The sequence below is a fragment of the Sipha flava genome, unplaced genomic scaffold (assembly GCF_003268045.1).
Source record: "Sipha flava isolate LNK unplaced genomic scaffold, YSA_version1 42_pilon_pilon, whole genome shotgun sequence".
Classification (NCBI taxonomy): domain Eukaryota; kingdom Metazoa; phylum Arthropoda; class Insecta; order Hemiptera; family Aphididae; genus Sipha; species Sipha flava.
The window spans coordinates 2,596,903-2,623,448 of NW_020273159.1; the positions used below are offsets into that span (position 1 = coordinate 2,596,903).

Here is a 26,546-nt window from a genome sequence, read left to right on the forward strand (position 1 = left end):
TATATAATATTTTAATTTTAATATTTTATATTATATATTTTGAAAGCAAAGTTAATCAAGTACCATATGACTGATTTCTGAATAAATGATTTCAAAAGTAACATATTATGTAAACAGAAACTACGAGTATAAAAATTCAAGTTAAAAAAAACTGTCAAACTCCAAAATGCATAATTTCATTTAAAAACCGATTTTAAGTGGAACTCTAGTTCCATTTATCAATAGTAGTTTTTCATCACTTAAAAAATTAGCTAAAGTTAGTTAATACATTTTACTTTAAAATATTTCTCGAAAGCAACTCGTATATTATTCTGTGAGCTCTATGCTTCGTCGGCGAACACTTCGTAATATAATGTAATTAATGTTTATTAAATTCATTTGATTGCACATAGAGCAAACACATTTGACGAATTTATCACTGTACCGCCAGTATAGTACAATGTAAAATCGATTTCTATGTGAAAAAAATAACACAATTTTTATCGGTATAATGCGCGTAAAAAATGCATTTCTACACAATGGTAGACTATTCTATGATTTGTAATGATTCAATTGTTCAATAACTTTTTATCGTCTAATTTCAACAGACATCCCCTGTTGTAATACGTCAGCACGGCGTTGTTCGACATCCATTTACAAATACGGTTGAACCGATCGACCGAAAAATGTGCGTTTCTCGCAAAGCATAAGCAACGCATCCGGATCGATATGACGACAAGATTGTCGGCTCGACTGTAATAGTAACGACAAACGGTATGTGCCGCACGACGGTGAAAAGTGCACGGGCGGCACAGCTATTATTGTCTGGACGTCGAACGATCGAGTCCTGGGCGCGAAAAGAAAACGCGAATGAAAAAAAATATATATAAGGTTATTTTTTGCGCGCGCAGCCCGCAAGGGAAAATCGCAAGGCAGCGGCGTATGTCGACGTCGTAAATAAGATGCCCGAGGGGGCTCGTGATGGAAATAATAATAACGGCAATAGTAATAATAATAACAACGTGTTCACCGCCGACACATATCCCTCTCCGATTTTGATTCCTTGGTCGCCTCGCACGCCATCCCCCCACGTACACTCACTTATGCGCACACACAGTAGATAGTAGTAATACATATATATATATATATATATATATATATATATTCGAGCAGGTTACATCGCGATAGAAATATGAAAGCCGCGCCAAAATACGATCACGGCAATGTCACGCAATATAATACGCGCGCGTAGACGCTCGCAGGAAATCTTCCCCTTCGCGCCGTGGGAATAGAAGAAACACAGGACCTGCTCACGCGCCTACCCCTTAACATCCCGACCGCGCGATATCGGACGATATTGTCGCGCCCGCGCCTCCGCCTACAATATTAAACATTGTTTCGGTGACGATTTCGGCACGTGCGTTTTACGTTCTACGCAACAAGCGCACACAACGTACACGTCGATGACACGTATCCGCGATACATAGAACACGATTATTGTATTGTATATTATATCCATAATTTATACACCACGCGCAGCTCGTAGACGAGTGGGCGAAAAACTCGACTCGAATCTTGGGTCGCGAAATTGAATTTCTCGTTTCGTTTCCTATCCACCCATCCACCACCACCGTCACTACCATCGTCACCGGCTGAAGTCAACCATCGGGATGTTCGATCTAAGTCAGCACGTCGTTTGTGCGCGCACATATGTACGGATCGAAAAAAAATAAACCGTTTTCTACCGATCAACGGTTAAGAAGCTTTCGCTTAGCGAATTTCGTGAGCAAAAACCCTCGAACGTGTAACAGCATGCGCGCTCTGATCCCACGAAAATTGTTCGACGACTTCACTGCGACGACTGCCGCTGTGCATACGCTCAATGCGTGTTTGGCGTATACTGGATTCCACAAATGAACGTGCAAACAAATAAAATTCAAAACTACATACACGATATACCAACGATCGTCAGGTCGACACATGCTTAGAACACATTTCGAGTGTCAGTCGCGATATCCAACAATTTTTTTTTTTTTTTTTTATATAAATTAAATATTATCGAAATAAATTTACATTACAATAAGATAATAAAATATGTTATAAGATACTATGCTATAAAATAGCTGATATTTATCTAGTATGTGTGCGCATAATATATAATTCCGTTACACACACATTGTTCGTTGACCGGATAAAACTAAGTTTTCGATCCGAACACTTTTATTGAATATTTTTGCGATTCGACTAATTTCTTGTTTATCATTTAAAACGTTGTGCTTTGTAGTAATAAATTATTCTTTATTGAATCAAATAATTATGAAGACAGTTACATTTTACAAATCATTTCATTATTATCAAATGAAATGTTAACAAAACAGCAATATTACATTTAGTTATTTATTCATCAGTTCAACGAATACATCAACTACAAATCATTTAATCGATAATTCACTTAGTCTTTATAAATTACTAATGAGAAACCCAAAATAAAGTATACTATCAACTCGATAAAGGTATCTGATTTATAACAATGAAACAAAGGAAGTTAAAGTATCTATAACCATGAAAAAAGTTTACAGATATCTATAAAACTTTTGATTGTAGTAATATACATTTAAAACTTTCTAGTTACTGCCATGAAATTACTTAAAACCATAAATTTAAATGCTTGGCAATTTACGTATTCGTTTATTTTATAACTTTAATGGTTAAATAGATGTAAAAGATAACATTTATAAGCCACTAATTAATTATAGATATGACTATTTATTTTTTTAATAACATTTCGACAAGAATAAAATAGAGAACAGTGAAAACTTTTCAGGATATATTGGAGCAGATATACCAAATAAATCTATCATTAATACCTTTAATATCTTAATAGATATCCTATAGAATAACCCATAACAATCAAATAAATCATTCATATAAGTACAAATTCTAATTAATTATTATTAATATTGTAGCCAAATAATAATCATGCATCCCCACTTCTTTTACATATTTACTAATGATGCACAACGACATATTTTCAGGTATCGATATCATATTATCAAGGCTGGGCATTAACGAGTTCAAAATTAAAATTAAGTTAAAACATCAAGTTAATTAACTCGTTACTTTTTTTACAAATTAACTTTTAACTTAATAAGTTACTTTTTTTTTAAGATTAACGTGTTAACTTTAAGTTAATTTGATTTAAATTTATCTGAATTAAGTTAATTTTAGTGCAAAGAATAATGCAAATTATTATATGAGGTTTTTAGTATATTTATAATTTACTATTTTAATATGAAATTCCTGTAGACGAAAAGAACATGAAAAATAACTTTAATAGTCATTATATGGGTTATATTTTACTATTATATTTTTATAACATTGTTATTGTATAAACACTATAAACCCATGAAACTCCTAAGAATATTCTGTTTAAATTATAAATAACATAAGAGCGAGTATCGATGGGGGATTAATCACAAAACAACTGTGGTATAATTTCCAATTCAATTTCATTATTCAACTAGCATGTGGTCTGTTCACATCTTGTTAGAATTTATAATATATTGTTATTAGATTATTATATTATATTATTATTATATAACTTTATTAGTTTATTATATTTCTGTGAAAGTTTATTATTTCTTTATTAATTAATTAGTAATTAATAGTTATTAATTAGCTAGTTTAATTTTAAATTTCCCCAGTAATTTACTCGAGCGTAAAAATACTAATATTAAATGTGCAATTTTTTATTTTTACAAATTAGAAAATTTTAACTTTAAACTAAGTTAAGTTACTTTTTTTTTAAAGTTAACTTTTGACTTAAAACAAATGTAAAATAATATGGATTCAAAAAAAGTCATTGATTGGCTCTGTCTGGTGATTACAAATGTTTTCTTTTGATGACCATTTGACCAGCTTCAGTAAACAAGCATTATCGTTTGTTTATCGTTAATGTTTAATCGTTCTTTGACATTGATTCATTCTCAAGATGTATTTAAATATTTTATTTAATAAAAATTAGAAATTTCAAATTTCAACGAATTGATATCGATATCAAAATAAATTTCGTTGTGCATCACTAATATTTACATATTCTGTATTTTTTTTTTTTTAATCATTTAATTAAAAATAACGAATAATTAATAGAAATTTTTATTTTTTTTAATATCGGTGCAGTTAAAAAGCTCAAAATTTTATTTAAACAATGAATTATGTACGCTGACATCATAAAAACAGTATACGAGATTTATCAATATAATAAATTAACATAAACGCGTTTAAAGATCAGAGTATGTATTTATTGTTTATCGATCATAGGTTATAGAAAAAAATAAATATCACGACCAGAGTCATTAACTCACCCAAAATATATAGTAATGAAGTAACAAAAATTAATTTTCAGAAATTCCTACATATCGAGACACTGAAATCATAAACCACTATTAGTGTTTAAACAAATACATGAATTATCTAATTAAGCTTGTAAGGTATAATATTGTGTTAATGATCAAATATAATAAACCTGTGTATAATGCATTCGATCATCAAAAATAGATGTACAACGGACATTTTGTTGAATAACAAAAGTTATTTTCATATGCATAAATAATAGCTCCAAAATAAACTAGATTATAACAAATACACAAGACTCATATAATTCAATGCATATAGAACATTTAGAGATAAACATTTATATATATATTAAACTACATATTTAATTAGAATAAAAATTGTAAATCGATGATATATTGATACTTTAAAAAATCTATATGAAATTTAATTTTCGAAAATCAATTCGTATTTTACCGTCTTTGTGTAAAGATACAATATTTTCCACAAACCATATCCGGTCAGGAAATACTGATAAAATGAAAATCTGGCATTATTATTTTTCTCATCGAAAAGTATCTTTTAACCCAAAACAGATTTCGATGTATTGTACAGTGTTATTTAATATATTCAACTCACGCATAGCCCTTACATACATATGTATCCCAGTCATGGTATAATGCACATATATGTAAATTTACTTATCCGAAAGAGGTAATCAATGTAAAACAAAAAACTCGCATAAAAGTTTTAAATTTAAAAAAAATAAAATATTGTAATGCGAATAAAAAGATTCATAAATATCTCGATTTGACTAGCAGCTTAAGGCTTTCCTTCTTAAAGATACAATTGATTGTTTTTGAAACTAGTACTTTCAATTAATAAATATATTTTAGGACTGATTTAGGAAACGTTTAATTTATCATCAACCTAATCAATTGTAATTGTATGTCTTATAAATATTAAATCAAAACTAAATTAAATACTAAATAATTGAATTTTAAATAGTAATAAAAAAAGCCCATTTTTTATATGTAATAAATAAAAATAAATATATTCTTACCATCATTGTTTTTATACCGTAAATAAATCACGTGGATAATTGTTAGAGTAAACAAAATAATTAGTTATTTTCACACCGTATAATATTAAATGTTAAAATGATATAATTAAAATAAGAACGGTCTTATGAATAATTATCATGATATATTATCCATTGTAATCAACATTTTTATTAGTGCAACTATTGTTTACGCAATAATATGTATGCACAAATAACATCCTATTGTTTGTAAAAACACTCTACGTTGCAATTTTCAAATTAACATTATTAAATTGCGTTTTCAAACCGTCATATCAATCGTTACCATGGTTTAAGACAGCTTAGGCAAAGATATACAATGAATGGTTACACAAAAATAATATGCTTATCGTATTCAAATGATGTGTACTAATTATAATTGATGCAAAATTGTATTTATTCCAAGTTATTAAAGTAGTAATTTTTAACTGTTTGTCCGCCGACGGAAACGTAGCACTGTCAGTCGATCAATCGTAATACATTCTTCTTGTCAGCTTACCGGTCCATTACGGATCATTGTTGCCTTCCAGTGTTCTCGCTATCCATCTCTGTTATAAGTCAACACAAACGTTACATTTTGGCCTATCTCAATCAAGTCTCTGATTATTGCATCGATCCACCGGGTTCTTGATCTTCCTAGGTGCTTTGTTTTGTCCTTTTTTTCCCACGAGTACTTATTTTTATTAGTTATTTGTCTGTTCTCTAATTGTTTCTAAACTACTCTACTAATAGTACTCTATTCGTTTATTTTTGATAAACGTTATGATATTCGGTCTTTTGTACAATTTTTGTAATTTCTCATGTCTTCGTTGATAGATACATGTTTCTCCGTTGAATCGTGACCTATATATGTTCCATATTATTTTTCTCTCAAATATCACTAATTTTCTCTCATCGCGTTTTTAATGGACCCTGTTTCGCAACTATATATTATTATTGGGTTCAAGTAACTATGATAGAGACGAATTTTTTATGCCCATGAGAGTAGTTTTGATTTTAGTAATTTGGCTATAACAACACCAGTTCCCACACATAAATCTTTCATTCGCTTCCTGGTGCACATTATTCTTATTGTTGACATTTACTCGTATATACATAAAGTTATCCCCTACTTAAAATTTCATATTATCAATGAAAAAATTCGTTTTTATTCCAATTGTTACTTGACATTATCATATACTTAATTTTATTTTAATTTATACATAGTCGCTATGACTTTAAGCCGTTTCCGAGTTGTTTGAACAATGTCTTCTTTAGTTCTTCCCAACATAACAATATCAATGGCGTAAGCTTAGATTATTGACTTACCAATTATGTTCATTTTTCGTTGTTCGTTCGAATCTCTTACTATTTTTTCCAGAGCTAGATTAAGTAATGCGAGATAGAAGACGTATCCTTAGCGTGTCATATTTTACTTCAATTTTTTTCCGAGTAATTTAATAAAAACCATATTTTACAGATTGTCTCCTCATTACACATTTTTATTAGGTTTATATACTTCTTTGGTATTCCGGGCAATTCTAATCCTCTCCATAGTTCATTTCTGCTTATGCTGTCATAAGCTTGTCTAAAGTCTATGAATTATAAATGTAATTCCTCGTTGAACTCATAATATTTCTCCATAACTTGTCTTATCTCGAAGATGTGGTCGGTGGTTATCTTACTGTTTCGAATACCACATCGGTAACTTCTGATAATATTTTTGATATATATTTATACATTTATTCTCTCTAAGATTATCGTTGCTTTATGACCAACGTCGAGTAGAGATACTTCTATAATTCTTCATTACTGTCCGGTTTCCTTTTTTATACTTAGGGGAAAAATTATATTATTGTAATTATTTTAAATTTACAATATAAATTATTATGTAATGTAATACATTAGATGTTGAAAAAAAAAATTTTGATCTTTTGAATTTCTATGGTTCATAACCAACCAAGCCGCAGAATAATGCTGCACGTTAATAGAATATTATGCACGTGGTATTAATATTATACCGCATACCGTGTTCTACAGCTCCGTTGTAATTCAATTACTCCTCGAACAATAAGTCACGACTCGTCAAGTCTGACCAGTGCTCGGGAAAGCTTATAGTACACTGTACAATGTACCGACTGAATATATATTAACATTTTAACGCGGCCACGTCACGATTGTACGATTGCGTTTCGCGCGCCTACGCGTTTGTCGTAAATCATATATTTATCAATTTTTTTTTTTTTTTCTAATCTATTCAAACAATCGTCACCGTAATAATACGCGCGCGTACGTAAATACGCGCACGTAACGCACGAACAAACAATGGGACGTTTTTATAAACGCTGTCAAGTTCATTGTACAACCGGTTCAGGTCTCGGAGACGGTTTACGCGGTCGTGCTGTAAACGTCACCACACGCGTATAATTATTGACAATTTCACTCGAAAATCAATCGGCGTCCAAGAAGAATTGACAATCGAACCGGGAAATGACGTAATCGCCAACGTTCGAGGACTGCTGCCGAAGTGAGAAACGAACGGAATATCATAACGTATTACACTCATTCGCGGTAACGGATTCGAACAATTATCGTATTCTGTTCGTCCGTTTAACGTCCACAGCGGCGTTCGCGACAGTTCCGAACGTAACGTATAACATAATGTAACAAATGTACACTATGTGACCAAAGCTATTAGGAGTAGATGCCCATCGCTATAACGCGAAATTCCATTAATGGAACCGCGTAGAACAAAATAACGCGGTATAAAACAATGCGTTGTGTTCCAGTGCCGACGTGGTATTGAAATCATTATGACCATCACACACTTGGGTACATTTTAATACTTCCAAGTGGTAACGCCGAGAAAGTTACGCGGTACACATTTCAAGCGGTCATTTTATTTTCGAAATGTTTCAAAAGTACACGATCGCTGTTATACGGGTCAATACCGCTATCGAATACGTTTGATCGCGTACGCGCGGAATACGATTGACCTGATTTTGATTGATTCCTCGCCGTTGATGCAGTTTGGTAGAACAATACTTTCTACGTCCCTGGAGCAAAGTTTTTCTCGTCAACGTTGTTTAATCAATTTCCTCGCAAAGTTTCCATGTACAGTGTTCCGTACCCGTACGCTCTGTGCTAACGAGCAAACCATGTCAGCGAACGCAACCGCTGTACAGGATGACGTTAACGAGGAAAACATTGTTAAACAAGAAAGAATAATGTACTCTTTGATATCTGTAAGACAAGCGCTGTCATCGCGTGATGACTAGTCGACAAGAAACAATTAAATGACACTCATGGCGCTGGCACTTATATCGTCCCGAATTCTGTGTGTGGACAGTTTGAGATTTTCAAAGTTTATCGGCATACAAGAGACGATCATGGGCGCAACTAGAGCCCCTATATTAGGGATGCTGAAATCGCTGAACATAAAATTAAATAGTATTTAACTGTAATTACTATAGATTATATAGATCTGAAAAATAACAGGAGTGATACATTTGAACTCAGAGATGCTAAAAACCCTATTGCGCCCCCCTAGTTACGCCGATGGAGACGGTACCCATTTTAAATTGACCAATGTTTTGTATTGCGGTCGGCAGAACGTATTCTTCTATTCAAATAAGTTTGTTGTATTCTAACATTTATGTATTAACGCATTACGTTATTGATTTTAATCAACTAAAAAATAATAATCTTACGGGACTGTTTTCTAGGTAGTATTACGAAAAGCAAACAAACGAAAGCAATATAATGGCAATTAACTTTTTTCTTCCCTAAAGTCTGTTCGGTTTCTTTCCTCTTATTTTAATTACAACATCTGTAATGAAATTATTTCGGTATTTTACACAAGTTCTTCGAGAAAAAAATATCCCCTCAAGTTTTATTTTTTATATATATACATATACACATTTCTTGTAAGCCTTTTTCGTTTTCCCTGGTGGACAGTTTCGTTGTAAAAACAGATTTGCGTATAAATTGCTTCCACCCAGCTATCGTGGCACCTTTTTTGTAACAATAATAATTCTTATGAAACAAGTCTAATTGCTAATTCCGTTTTTGGCGAAACAAAATAATTCGAGTACGTAAATGCTCGCTTCAAAAATACTTAATTTAGATACTACGTTCCAACTACCGCACCGACCACAATCCTTATGAAACTCCTTTAATCGAATTAAATATTGTTCACAATAAATACAACACAATATCATCAACTATATCTCCGAATGGTGTATCTTGTGTTTAAGGTCTTTTTTTTTTAAATCGATGGCTGTATCAAAAGTAAATTATGGTACATGTATGTTAACATTCACTGGTAGGTATAAGTATATTACATGTATCTACATTAAATAAACGAACGTATAATGGTTTACTGGCTTCTACTGGAAAACGAATAAAAATAAATTTATGTTTTCCGTCTAGTAGCAGACCCCATAATTTTTATGAAATACTTATGACATATAATAGCTACGTAGAATAAAGTAATACTCAAAGCAAATACAAAGTGACACCGCATTTCTTGGTGTTTTTTAAGTGACGTGGTTAAATGTTTTTTCGTCGAACAAGACATTAGTAAAATAAATATTTTCAAATAAAACCTCGAAATGTATGTAAGGCGTTCAAATAGAATGAGGTAATTTAGTTCTGTAGTTATATTCATGCATATTATTCAATGATTAGAACTCAACTAAATTATTATTAATTTCAATATTTATTAAATTGAACAATTATATATTTACTGATTATCAGTAAACTGGTTATTTTATTAAATTATTAATCAAATTATATACCTTATTAAAATTTTACTACGAATTTATTTAATATATTGTAACTATTATTAAATTATTACAAAGGAATATTAAATACATTTTATTCTATAAATAATTAAAAATTATTCTGATTTAAACTGACCCTTGAAATACAATCATGATAAATTTAACAAAGTATAATTTAATTCCCAAATTCAACTGAACGTTATTTGTTCATTCCATAAGAACCGTTGGTTAAGCTTTTGGTTGTTTAATTTAATGGTCCTAAATGGATAAAAACATTTTTTTTTCTGAATTCTTGCCAAGCTACATCAGTTTTTATACTATATCAGTACGTTGCGTCGCGTCGGCGCAAATAAAACGGATAAGAAGACGAAATAAACAATGTTAACCAAAGAAGTTTTACCTACCATAAAATGCGGTTTCGTTTCAACGATCGGATATATATGGTATACATATCTCGGGATCACATATTCCTGAGCGTTTACCTGTTATCTGCACACAAAGGGTCTGGCAATCGACATAAAACATGCACAGGAGTTGAGTATACAACAATAAACTTTCCAAACCATCGTTAAAAACATACTAATGGTGTATAAACAAGTATTAAAACCATTACGTACATGTAATGTTTAAGTCTGAGAAAAAAAACAATCAGATAAGGATAACCATAACGAACATTTTCAACCTTCAAACCTTTGACATAAATTCAAGTGCGATAACTTGAAAGTCAATTAAAAACTTATATATTTTAATTTTTTTGTAAGTTCATGTTATCAATCATAAATATGTAAATTATTATGGTAAATTAAAAAACACCCCAACGAAATATCTTTTATGATAAATAAAATGAATTATGAACTATAATAGTATAATAATATAATATTGATTTCTCAACTATAATAATTTTTATTCAATACACCTATTTCAAGTAGAGATAATTGTTAAAGAAAAATTATACTTCTTTAGTTTGTTTCTTACTATTATAATAAACAACATTAGTTAATAAAGAAACGGATTGATCTTAAAAATAATTATTTCATTTTCATAAATTCACCAATCAATCACACCTAAAGCGATTTTAATAAAATAATAAAATGTGTTGATATTAGAATATAACAATTATTAACAGTATTAATATGACGTTTATTGCACTGTGCTTAAAGTGATAAAGCCTTCACAAGATGTATCCGTACTATTACTACGTGTGAATAGTATTATCGTGACAAGTGGTGGTTTTTGGAATTTTTTCTATGGAATTTCTTTTGATATTATCTTAAAATATGTAAATGTTTAATCCATTAACAATTTATTACTTAAAATAAAATTTTTAATTTTTTTTTTATTAGAAATACACAATCTGTATTTTATTTTTACAATAAGCGTATGACCGGATAGAATTTTTTGATTTACATGAATTAACCGAAAAAAAAAGCACCCAGAAATGGCACTTTTTAACTCGACTTATTCATATTAAGAGTTAACTTTGATTTATGAGGTCTCCGATCCATTGGCGAGTTAACCGTCAGGAAGGATTCCGGGAATAACATTTGAGTTTTCCCATAAGGGGGTTTGAATGGTTGACTAAAAGCGATCGGAATGGTTTGTAACGATCGGAGATCGGAATGCAAAAACTGATTAGAGACAAAATAAGGTGTTACTAAGAGGAGTGAGGATGACTGGAACGCTTGATTTTTTTTTCGAGTTTGACGATTTAGTTGTTCCCCATAATAGAACGCCGTAAGGCCGAACGGGTGTGAATAACATTTTGTACAGTTTATTGAATTGTTATACGGTCGGAAAAAAACATAACGCAGCGTTTTAAACCCAAGCGATTCGTTAGGTCAGTAATGTTCAGATAAAAAAAATTAAAATCGTATATGATTTGATAATATCGATTTTATTTCGAATCATAAACATTAAATTCTCTGTTTATCTATTGTCACTCTATAACCTCAAATAATTTTCCAATTAATTCCCATGCGATAAGTGAATGTACGGCCTATCCATTCTTCTATTATCGACTACAACCCAAACTCGGAATCCCTGGTCGCGTCCCCGGTAAAACCACCCTGACGATTAGTACGCATCGCGATCCGATGCTGCACGCGCGTAACCAGTGCCGGAGCAGACGGATTGATGTCGGACGAACCGAATCCCGCGGTGGACGCGCACCGCCGACTTTAATGGCTCGCGATTGTTCTCCGGTATTGCTCTCTTTCCAGCCCATTGTTGCCCGAGGACGCGTCGCCATTTCCTGAGACAAACGCCCGTGCACCACACCCGCGTCACCGGCCCACCCCGTTCTGTGCTCGCGAACTTAATGATTCTATTAACCCAACGCTGCAGCACCGTGGTGAGAGGAGGGAACTATTTAATGCGCAGAAAATTCTTGTCCGGTGCGTTTTGCCGTACCGAACGGAGTAGTTGGATACACAATGCACGAGCCGTGATCAATATTGACGGGCGGGAAGAAGAGAAAAGAAAAAAATTAAGAGGGTTGACTAACGAGGGGCGAGAACGTCTAACAAAAGGTGTACGACTATTGAAATTGATGATGTGAAATCAAAATCAATATTAAAAAAATATGAATGTGTAATACGAACATTTAGACGCGAACACATGACGAGCATGCGTCAGTTGTATGACTGTTGTTTACTACCAGTTTTATTTAAATCTTGTCGATACCGTGCCTACTTACTCGTCCTGAAGGTTTTATCTTAATGTAATGTAAAATCCGTTTTAAAATTAACCGCATTATTCTTTCGGTGTATTCGACCGTGAATATTTATGTGGTTTTTCCAATTTTCACATCTCCAAAACTATGAACGTGAATCAACTATTTATCGTTGTTATTATTATCATTGTAATAGAAATATAGAATAATGACAGCGCATTGTTAATTCGCTTTAATACATTTCTAAAATCTTATTGTTAGCAATGTGATTTCTATGTTTAAAGAAAGTAGTTATGATTTTTGTTATCCATCCACCCTTAGTTGACGATAAGCAACTGTAAACGAGTGCGCTTTGTTTACTATATATCCATTGTTTCATATTTAAGCAATAACAATAACGATTCATTTTTATGGAGCACAGATTTTTAAAAGTCCACCGGCGAAAAATATGTTGACAATAACGGCACAAAGGTTTCATTTTTCCGTAGCCATTTAAATTTAATTTGAAATGAAAATATGTCGAAAAACTATTACGTTCGTTAAGAAATACAATATTCAGTTGCGTGTTTTACGATTATTTCTGTAGAAATACTCATGAGTATACACAATCATTTATTCGTTAAACTCGTTTCACTTTTAATAAAAACAAAATGCGAAAATAATGGAAACTTTTATCTTAATGTTAATTTCTGTTTACTCATATCTTCGAAAGAAGAACTTCGAATTATAAAAATTCAAACTATCCGTTTCTGATTATCAATTCATATTTAAATAACTATTCGCTTCTTATACACTAACAAAATTAATTAATCGTTATAATCAACTCATTGTAACGTATATTTAAGTATATACATGATGTAATAGGAATTAATATACAATTCTTAATCTAATTATCGACTTCAAATTGATTAAAATTGATTGATATTTTTTAACTCCATTATTGTAACAACATATTCACAAATTACTTGTATGGAATATTATATTAATATTATTCGTCGGCCGAACAATTAAATTTATAAATGGATCATAATTTATAATAAGCCATAATCGTTGAATTTATCATACGATAAATATTATGGAGATAATATGTGATTCGTATTCGATGAGTGTATGTAGAAAATAGTCTTTGCGACTGAATAACGACAGAGAGTTTAATACGTATAAAATAAATATTTACTATATGCTAAACAAAAACCGTAACACACGAGATGGGATAGAAAAAAAAAGTTACAAAACATGCAAAATTAAATGATAATTTGAAAACAATTTGTATACGTAAAAACATAACATCTTATTCAACGTAAACATGGGTACACATTTTTTAGGCATTAAAACGTTTGTAAGTACAGTTTAATTTCAAAAAAAAAAATTCAATAATTCATCGATCAATGAATAGAAAAAATATTTGCTACGATTTAATCGCATCAAGATCTACGGTCATAATTGTACGATCCAAATGTGTGCGTCGTGAACGATCGTAAAATGTACAAACACATCGTGAACGAAGACGGGCACGGTTTAGCGATAAACGTAAAAACTTCGTATCGAAGGAATACGTAAAAAAAATAAGCCAGTCGAAGTGTACGAAAACGTCGCGCTCAAAATATTTGTTGTTGAATTTCTCGTACGGTGTGCGAAACGGATTCGCGTGAATCTCGATCCTTAGCGCGATGCGGACACGTTACGGCACGCACGCTCCGGGCCTTAGCAACCAAATATTGCGCCAGTGGCGAAACTTCAAAATGCGTCCTAGAGTATTTTAATTTATAAAAAAAACTTACAAAAAAACTGAATATTTTTTTAAACGCAATATAAATAATTATTTTTCTGTATAATAATATAAGCGCTTGTGAATTTTATTTAAATCAATAACTAATTAAAATATTAATATACATTATAATTACAATTAGGTATAAGACAATTATATTTATAAGTTATATAAGTAAATACATAAATACATAATATTACTTATAACTTATAACAATTAAATTGCAAGTTTTTCATTTTTGCACCCTCCCAGGAAATGCGCCCGGGTTGTAAGCACCTGTAGCCCCCCCCCCCCGTTACTACGGCCCTACGCGCGCTTATTCTTCGACCACGTGTCCGTAGCGTTTGTGATGGGATAGGAAAGAAAAAAATAAAAATTTGTGAACCGTTCAAACCAGTCGTTGTCGGTCGGTACACGTACCACAGACAAGTGGACGAAAAGTACGTACCGAAGAACAAAACCGAAAGCGAACGAACCGCATGTGCGTGCGCTGTTGAGCACAGGTGGTGCGCACGCATTTAAACGTAGTCCGAGTGAGAGCACGTGCAAGGGCCACGGGGCTGGAGGGGATCACGAAGATCACAAGCTGGTGAGGACGAACGGCAAGATCGTCATCCACGATATTGTTACGATAAATCGCACGAGCGGCGAACTCGTGGATCGACGACGAGGGCGGTGGCGGTGGTGCCCACACTTAATTAATGATGGCTCGTGACCCGTTTGTAGTTTCGTTTTAACTACTTTTTTTTTTTCCTTTTCCTTTTCCTTTTATTTACTTTTTTTTTCTCTTCACGGATTATGTGTGCGTTGGTCCATTATGTATTACGTATACGTTTACAGTGACAATTTTTCCTGTCACGTCGTCCGAGAGAGCATCAACAGTAATGACAATATATACACTACATCAAACGTTTTACTAATTTAAAAGTACACAAAACGTGAGTACAAAACGGCACTGTTTTTATACACGACTCTTCGCCTCTACCCCACTCACCCACCCCTCACCCATCCCGATCCTCTTTTCGGCTATAACGTAACACTACACGGACAGTAAAGATAATGCGTCACGTCTATAAATTAATTATTCAGTAATTTCTGCCGTTTCGGAATGAGTCGAGAGTAAAACGAATGTTATATTTGAATACATATTTCGTTACACATTAATAATAGCGTGTTAAAATCTAGTAAAAGAAGAAAAGATAAAACCACCGTTAAACTAAAATATATTTCCTATTTCGGATCGTTTTATCATAATACGCTTTTAATATTCATCTACAAAAAACTAAGATCAATTTTACGTATACAGGGTGGTGTATCAAGTTTATTTTAAATTGTTTATATAATTATATATGTCTATATAATTCCCCATGGGCTTTTTGAGCCCTCAGCAACATTTATTAATTTCTTAAAACATTGCATGGGTAACCATGGCAAAAGAAAGAAAATAATCATTAAAAATATAAATTTATATTAATAGTTGTCAGAAAAAAATAGATATTCAAATTAACGTAAATACTTTCCTCATTATTAAAGAACAAAATATATTACGCATTCATATTGGTTTTTATTTTACTATGGTTGCTATATAATAATCAGTTAATTTTTGAAAATGTTTTTATTATACAACAAGCAGTAATAAACTATTAACGCATTTGAGCATATCATTATAAGCATTTTGTATTAAGCTTAAGACTGCAGATAGAATTAAGCAATGATGTTTTTAAAACAAACTGTAGAAGAAAAAATGAAGAAAATATCTCTCTGCGCACTGCGCAGTGATGTAGGCAATAAACTCGAGAAAAGTTTTTCGCTTTTAGAATTCACCGCACAATACTTCTCGTTTATATTTTAAATAAAGAACATAATAAAGTTATTTCTCATATTCTTTTGACATTGTTGGGTATTACAACAAAAAAAAAAAAAAAGGTAGCTTATAAGATAAAGAAATCGAATGATAGGAAAGTAAGTTTAGAACTGTTCCTACTATAATTTTAAGCTCTATTAGTTTTACGATGAATTTTTTTTTTCATTAGCTTCAACATTTTTTCTGTTGAAAGCATTCTTCAAAGAGTTTAATAAAAATCATCTATGAATTAAAATCACTAAAAACTAAACCATAAATCAAAATTTGAATTTTAGAAATTCTTAATACTCGTCATTATTGAAAGAATGTAATGTGAAAAAAAATGTATATGTACAAAGAATGTAAATGAAAAATAGTAAGAGTATTTCAACATCTTATTTTTAAATATCAAAAATATTTTGTTAACACTTTAATAACAATACATTTTAAAATAGATATTCATTTGCTATAAAAATTAAATGATCAAAATAAAAGTCTATATCAGGAATGTTTCTATCATTCGAGCTTTAATAAACGCTATAAACTGTAACCAAAAACTCATTGTTTAAAATTGCACAATACTTCTACCGTGGTAGATTGCATTTGTTTTCCTTGAACGTCTATAATTTAGCTATATAATCCCTCACTGGAATGTACCTGCATTATTTAGTTGAATTTAACAATGTTCTCACGATTTATAAATAGATTGCATTGCCACCAGTGCTTAATACACACTTAATAATGAAGTCACTTCATTACTGTAACGGTTATTAATCAATTATTATAGTTGTGCCTTTATCGTTATGGTATTATTATTGTAACGTCAGAAAGTATACTGTGTACTAACTGTCAGTGGGATTTAACTACCTGTAAGATCTGAAAACCGGCTTTATTAGTTTTTAAACGAACCGGTGCCACGTAGAAATATGAAAAATGAGATGAATCAATTCCGGTCAAACTTCAGTCCATCGTAAATATTTTTTAAGTATTATTTACAAAGCGCCTAGCAGTGTAACGTAGCGTACACGGTTTAACATGAGCGGCATCACGGCTATATGCATTACTACACTATATCTATATTAACCGATTACACCTGTACGCAACTGTATACAATATTTATACTGCACGTCCTCCATATTACTTTGGACAATAATTATAAAATCTTTAAAAATTATACCTGCCCAAAATAAACGTATTATATCTATTTCGTTATGATTATTATTTGCAGCCAAATAGGAACCGATATTAACGCGAGCTTTCGAGAAGCGAATTACTATGTGGATTTTAATTAAACAAATCGTTAAATGCAACCTCTTTGCAAAAACAACAAATTATCTACTCGGATCTTGCTACATTGATAAACGTGTTTCTAAGTTTTTCTAAACGTCTAGCACGGAAAAACGGATATATTTACTACACCGCGTATTACTAGTTGATGATGGTGCAGTCGGGAGAGAAAAAAAAATAAAAATCTATATCACAAGCAGTAACAATAGCCATACGAATCGTTCGTGTGTGTTCGACTAGTGAGTTATAACTTCATAAGCCATTACACTTCATCATCGTTCCCACTACAGCCACCGTCGTGTTTCGTTTATCGTTCACCGTCCCGCGCGGTTACACGGCACACATAGCTAACATGCATAAATAGGTGTTGCAGGTCACGGCGACCAACGGTTGACACTGCTTGGATTTATATTCCTCGGTCGAGCGAACCAGCTCATTATTCACTTTATACGCGGTTATCCATCACCATGGCCATTGTCATAGTGCACACTGTGTCGGGTTGATTTTTTTTTCTAAAAGATCCATATACATACGTATTATACATCATAAAATATATGTATACGGAACAATGCGTAAAGAACAAAACAATACTCGTACAAAACCGTCGTATTATTATAAATCCGAAGTCCGTTATTATGACAAAAATCTGATTTGTCCGACTTTTACGCGCAGAAAGAAACCGAAAACGCTATCGATCATTCCTGTGCACGCCAACTTTACATTTATACAACCATGTAATAACCAACGGTGAGACTTTCATCGTGATAGTGTTTGAAAGTACAAGATATAAAAAGAAAAACACAAAGAAAATCATAAAATGGTTTTTTATGTGAATAAAATATTTTCGTGCTAATAACATGGTATTACTACGACAGCAGATGTAGGAATAATGATGATTTATAACTACAAATAGGATATAAAATCTTGAAAATCGATAATACTTTTTGTTTACGAAAACAAGCATAAGAAATAATTAACTCCGAACTTTAAACGAAATATAAAAGGTTGAAAAGCTGCTAATAATTAATATTTAATGAAACGAAACAACATTAATTATTCAAGAATATATTTTTATTTAGATAGCTGAATGAACAAAAAAAAAAAGATTAAGCTGTAGTATCATAAAAATAAAACAAGGCAAAATACTAAATCATTTTAGATTTAACTTTCATTACGATCATAAAAACCGATGGATTACTCAATATACTCAATTATTACATTAAACAAATTAAGGTATGAAGGTATAATACAAACGTTTCCTATACGTCACATCGTTTGCCATTTATATTCAGAATTTTAATCAAACTTTTATTCGACGACCATAAGTAAAAAAAAAAAAAAACACTGTATAGACTACATAAACATCAAAACAATAATACATATTAAAATAATAATTACAAAAATACGTCGTAAAATATGCACAGGCCAAAGAGGCTTTTGTACGTACCTACACACATAATAAACGCATATATTATAGCTATATATACTATATATATAAATAAACATTAAAACGAACAACGACCCTCGTTGCATATCGCAACGGGACAAAACTATTTATGAGATCAATATAAAAAAATAAAATAAAAATAAAACTGGACTACATTATTTCATCGCATAACACCTGCGAATGAATCGTTTTGAATTCCCATCGGTACAATTTTTATTTGTCATATTTGTATACATCTCTCATCATAAAATAAAACTGATAGATGCTTCAAACATGCTTAAATATGTATTTTATAATTGTTGAAAACGTTTAAAAAAATATTATAATAGTTATATAATAAATAATGCATCGGATGCGTATCCTCTAAAAATATAAGACGTAATATTATACATAGGCTACATAGCCTGCGGGGGTCAAGTAAAACGAAAAACCAGAGGTCTAATTTGAGAATTAGGTAGACTTAATTTAACCCATTTCAACCACAAGTAACGCTTCCGTACAACTCCTTGGGAGAACACGATGAAAGTATTAATCATTATATTTTAATTTTTCCAACGGTCGCAGTAGTGTGACGGCAGAAGGGGATGGGACTATGGAAGAGTTATGTATTTACATACATAGTTTGCATAACAAATTGAAACATGTGTTCTTCATTAGATACCCACGATTTCTTCATAATACCTGCGTAAATCTTGTACCTCAGCGGGGTGGTGACAATAACAAATCGATTATACACAACCGGAGTGAAAAAAAAACATGAGCTGATGGCAATGCACGTGGCGCATGACACATTTTTTTTTTTGTATCAATTAATGAAGACATTTCACTATTAATTTTCCGTCGACACAATAATAAGGTACACTTTCGCGATTTTTCCCAAATTCTATACATGAATACATCACAAGACCTTAAAAATAATCCATGTAATTCGTAAAAAATTAGATATTATACCTACGAGTAAAAAATTATTAATATGACAAAAAATGGAGTACTGTATTAACGTCGTTTAAATATGAAAAAATATTTTTAAAGATATTGAAAAAAACAGTATAAGAAAGCCACGAGTTAAGTACACAAGAATAATAGTTTTTTTTTCTTAACTACACATTAACAATGATTATTGTATACACATTTGCATTTTAGATACGTTCGTGTTTATTCTTTATGTACCCACCATTATATGACTCCAGATAGGCGTGAACTCAATTTTTAGTTATTTAATTAGACTTGAATTGAATTCTTGAGTGTTTCGTCATATTTACATAATATATTGTACACGTATAAGGTTGAAAAGTGTACGATGCACATTTTTTTTTTTTTTTGCAATCACCTGTTCAAAGTATACGACCTAACCAAATGCGAAAGTTATTGCATCAACGCGCCGTTACGTTGCCGAGAGCACTAGATAGAAAAAACAACGTGCGAAGAGTAAAACCTAACACTAACCGAATGGCGATCGAAACGTGTTACTGGAAAAACTGCACCACGTAGCTACCAGTGCAGACGAGGAAAACCGTCGATACGGTCGGGCTGTTACATATAAGACTATCGAAATACTACGTCGTACTTGCGCTAAGTTTTTCTTATCTCGCACGTCAACGCGAACGGTTAACGCCGTATCGCAACGGCACATCTATGCGCGCACGTGTGCAGTTCATCGCACACGCGCACGGGCCCCGGCGGTGTGTTGCCGTTTGCAGGACACACCCGGGAGCACGTCAGGAGGAGTATTTCCATGTTACTCACGTCGAGTACGGCAGAAATCCTTGCGGAGAACTCCTATCGTCGGACGCCGATCCGCAGAGCGTCGTCTAAGCGTTCGCGCGAAATACATTAATCGTCCACCGATCTACGGTAATGATATGCACTCCTCGCGAACGCCAACAATAACGACTATAATCATAACATTACGAAGACCCTCGCGCGTAACTCACCCGTTACCACCCATTAATCTGTTCGGTTTTCACGCCGAGTGCATGCGAAACCCCTTAATAATAACGCGCGTTCGCCTCACGTGTCACGGACAATTAACCGACGGTGGTCGACCGTTCGTTGCACAATACGCCTACCTACGTGCAACGTATGCGCGCGGGTACGCGTCGTCCTCTGCGCGTTTAAACCGTTCGAGAACACACGTCGTATCGCGGCGATTACGTGCGCGCAACCCGTGCCAGGTTGAACCGATGACGAGAGACGACGAACAACGACGATTTAAGAATTAAAAAGTTATACGATACACTTCATCGGGGGCGTATTCAGACTTACTTCTAGGGGAGGGGGAGCGATTCAAATTGTTCACGCTCAAAACGTACAAGTAAAACGTTTGATAATATTTAAATCTGGTGAATCCTTAATATTTGTTGTTGTTTTTTTTTTTGTTAATCCAATGACGGATCCACTTAAAATGGACTTTTGTGTATAGTTCTTTTTTAACACCTGTCTGTGTTTTGAAAGTTACGCTTGTGTTTTATTTGATTTTTCGCTAAGTATGGACCCGACAAAAAGGCCAATTAAGTATTCACAGCCACGCGTAATTTGATTTCGTTATAAAATGATCCACATTAAAAAAAAATTGAAATGTTTATCTTACATATAATCGATTCCTTAAATACGGATTCAGGGAGGGGGAGCGATCGTCTCTTCGCCCTAAAATACGCCCCTGCACTTAATGTAATTTCGGTACCGCGACGAGATGTGTTTGTATTCTCCGAAATGGTAGCCTGACCAACGGTTAACGTAAAACAATAATTATTTTAATTTGCGATAGGATTAGAATTTTCTTGTTAAAAGAAATATTTGGATCACGTCTTATCGTAGTTAATTGTTTTAATACCCATTGGGTCACGAATCTGTAAATCAAGAATTCTGTATTGATGACGAAGAACATTTCTATTGCAATATTATCATAGTAAATTCTATTTTATGTATATACGCTGACAATAAATTAAACCATTAACCTGTCCGAAAGATTATTTATATTAAAATATTGATTTAAATGTTAAACAACTTTTGAAATGAGTTCAATATTATAACAAAGGTGTACGTAATAATCTATAAATTATGAGGTACGCAAACGCTACGAAATTTTTTACCGTTGCGTAAAAATAAAACTTTTGGTTTAATAATTCTGTCAGAATATTTTTAGCATTGTCCTTTAAACTTTTTTTCATAACATTAATATTATTATTTTTTACGCTTAATAACATATAGTTATATTCTTTTACAGTTGTATGTTAAATAAGTAATAACAAAGAATATAAATTACCATTAAATTTAATATTTTCTTACGCGAGGCATACCAACAAAACGTCGACATTTAAACTGTTTTTATTTTAAGAATACTTAACAATATAATCAATGAAAAATACATGTAATTACTTTTATAAAGAACAACACATACAGTAATTTAAAAACAAATGTACTTTAAAGAAACTAATTAAAAGTTTTAATAAAAGATTCTGTTGATTTTATTTCCGTTTAAATTAAAAAAAAAAAAAAAAAAAAAACCATAAAAATATTGGCGTCCATAGCACTTCCATTTTATTTTTTTAAATATATTTCATATATGTGTAGTACATTAGAATTTGTTAATTCCAAGAGTACTGTGAATGACATTAACCACAGAATGTGGTCGTTGTAAAAATAAATTTATTAACCGTTCAAGAAAGACATTAAAGAGAGAAAACATGCAAATGCTGCATGAACCCTCCTTTAATAAATATTAATAAAATAAGTACTTATTAATTCTACCGATTTGATGATGACGATCCCCGGTTGCATCGGTGTACCGCCTTTCGCCACCGTGCCACCACACGTATTATTATATTATTATATTATACGTAGTTTAATTAATGCGGTCTGATTTATGGGCCTTATGAATTATTTAGAGTGCACCAGACCGACACCACACTTCATAACAAGTCCTTCTCCCCTTGGAGCATACACCCAAAACGCGATAATAATAATCGAGTTTTTCGGTTAGGACCTCGTATAGAAAAGCTCAAAGAAACGGTCATGTGTTTCATTATCTCACGGATATCGGGGTGGCTGCAAAGTAAAACGAAAAACAAATAACCCTCTATTAGTACACGTGACGATCTATATTTTATTAATTGAAGAATTAAGCCCCGAGTGTCGAGACATGGTACAGAGAACGCTATCTACCTCTAAAATATAAAATTCAAAAAATTATTAAATACTATAAACATTACAAAACTTATCACATACTTTTTTATTAAACTCTATTAAATTTAATTCATTTTACTCAACTTTGTTTAACGTGACTTACATTTAGGCATAGATAATAATTAAATATTTTCTATGTACCTGTCAACTACGAATACATTTTATAAAAACCATTAAACTATAAATTCTGAAACATAGAAATAAACACAATATACTCGTAATGTAAAGTTCCAAATAAACCATCTTAATTATTTTTAATATATTGTATATTATTAACCTAAATATATATTTTTTAACACTAAATATTAATAATCTTAATAATTCTATCAGTAAAAATTAAATTCTTGTTCGATTCTGTTACTTAAACCTTCATTGTTTATTATAGTTTTAAATGTACTGTCAAAATAGTAGGAAATTTACTTTAAATTAGAACGTAAACGTGAATATAACAACTATTTTTAAGTTAAAACTTTTTATAATTAATGATAAATAAAATTCATAAAACAAAAATTAACTAACTTTAAAATTTAGAATTCGGTAATAACCGCTGATACGTTAACGTATCGTTAACGTAATACGTATAACGATGCTATATTATGTTTGATACACTGGTTTGCGCTCGGTAATTACTAATCAATGTCTTATTACTCATTAGTCAAATCAGTCATATTTTATTTTTTTATATTAACTATTTATCTCAATTATATAAAGACTATTTTAACATTCAACATTTATCACGATTTATTTAAATCCTGTCGTATTCCGACAAAAACATCAGATATTCTTTTTATTTATAAAATGTCATAATATTATAAAAAGTTAATCTTAATATTTTCCATTCGATATTCATTAAAAAATAAAAATAAAATTATGATATTTTGTAAATAAAATGTAATTTTTGTAAATTTGGGGCTCTTTTAATCCCAAGGCTCTGGCCTGGGACCTTCAGGCCCACGCCTTAAGACGGCACTGCTAATATCTAATAAGTATTATTTTAGTTCCAGCGAATGGGTTGATTTTAACTGGAAGCTTACCCACATTCCATTCCTATTGTACAACAAACGCAAGGTACTGAGAATGTATTACTATAGGGTATTGCATCATCATTTTTAACGGGGAAAATATTAATTATACACTTATAATGAACATAACAAAAATAAAATAAAATATAATTACAATATTAAATAATTGCACTTGAGCTTACTTTTATTTCGACTTGTGATCTGAAAAAAATTTCATTACCGTTAAATGCATATGCGATCGATTAATGCAATTTTCATTACATCTACTTTCTGTAATAGTTTTCACATACCGGATACGGATATTACGGATACAAAAAGAACAATAACTAAAAACAACGACCAGACGATCAACGAACCATCAAAACCCCGTCCTATGGGAACCATGTCCTTTTGCGCCATTAAAAATGTATACGGAACTAATGGGATGGACGGAGATGATCGCATGAATAGTGCAACACGTCAATTGTTTTTTTTTTTTTGTGCTTCACTACACTCAAAATATGTTGTTTTCGGCATTACCGGATGTCCAACGTTTTTAGCGTTTCCCCCAGAATCAATTGCAATACACAACGTGTTTAATAACATACAGAGAAGTAGAAACAAAAACACATTCAATTCCACTAATTTTAACTATACCTCCCAATGTATAGTCAGCTAATGTATAACATTCTTATAAAAAGTAATTATGAGTAATATTATAATAAATTGTTATGCTTACAATGTATTACACTAAACAATGCGTATCGTTTAATTTCATATATTATGAATACGTAACCAGTTATTTTATTTTTATTATTCTTTCAATAATAACGGAAACTATTGTCATAGATTTATATAATTGACAAATCGTGTTATTGTCGTATTATGTTCACTCACGGAAAAAAATGTAAATATTAAATATATATATATATATAATTTCACTTGACTGTTAAAACAATAATAATTCAAAAAGTGTAAGATATTTAGTTGATACTGTAATCAATAATATATTTAGTTACACCAGATAGATTATTTATTCAATTTTAATTTAAAAAAATATATATATATAAATAGACGAATTTAAATTATTTAAATTTTTTTAGTATTTCTGAATAGTATAAAATTAAAAATATATAGCTCATGAAATGATTTACTTACTGTTAATCCTAGAGGTCACGCAATAGAGTACATAGACATTATTCAAAGGAAGCTTATCATTTAAAATTATTCAATATTCTTCTAAATGTTTATTATTTTTTTAAAGATTCATTATTTCATATTTTTAACTGTTGTTTTATTTTAACAATTAATGGCAATAAAAAAATTTCCATATTCTATTAAAAGTAAACACTAGTGTTTTAAATTATTACTGATTTTTTAAATTAACTAAAATAGTGTAGGCGGTAAAAATGAAATATCAATTATTTAATAATAAAACTCTAACTATACCTATTTGAAGATCATGAGTACATTCATAAATGTTTAAATGGGAAAAAAAGACTAGATAAAATTGAAATAAAAAATGACGTTGCTCACAATATTTATACATCACTAATAATAAAGTAAAATCATTAGACATTATACATTATTTATTTCCAAAACATAAATAATATTTTATAGTTAATTTTTTTACAAATTTTCTCGAATTTTGAAACTTAAAAGATCTGTGACATAACCATTTTCACGCTCTTACTATAGTTTTATATATAATGGAACTTTTTCTATAAAACCAATAAAGAGACAGTTGATTTAGTATACGTGTAATCAAAACAAAAACCTCCAGACACATTTTCTAAACTGATGTATCTATAATTAAGTAACATTTTGAAGTTGTAGTGTAATGAAAACCATTCAATGATGATAATAAATATGGTTTCTCATTTAGAAGTTGGAACCCCCGTAGGGCCCCGAGGGCAAGGGACCGAAAGTTTGTCAATATCAAATGATAGTTATTGAAGATACGCCGCACTAACCATTAAAATACGTATAAAGTATAGTATCATCCCTCTACCGAGATTTCATTGGTAGCAACGATGTTATTATTAAAGTATGTTTTATATATAAGTATATATGATGTACAACCATCCATATAGATGCATTAAACACATTCATGTATAAAAAATACGAATCTTATAACAACAAAAAAAAATAGTTCAATATTATATAAATTCGTAAGACACTGAAGTCGA

General features: G+C 31.3%; 1 protein-coding gene across 5 annotated transcripts in view; it reads right to left on the reverse strand.

Moving 5' to 3' along the window:
* The window catches only part of LOC112689240 (kinesin-like protein CG14535), a 173,076-nt gene that overhangs the window by 120,504 nt on the left and 26,026 nt on the right, over positions 1-26,546 (reverse strand). The window lies entirely within an intron of this gene.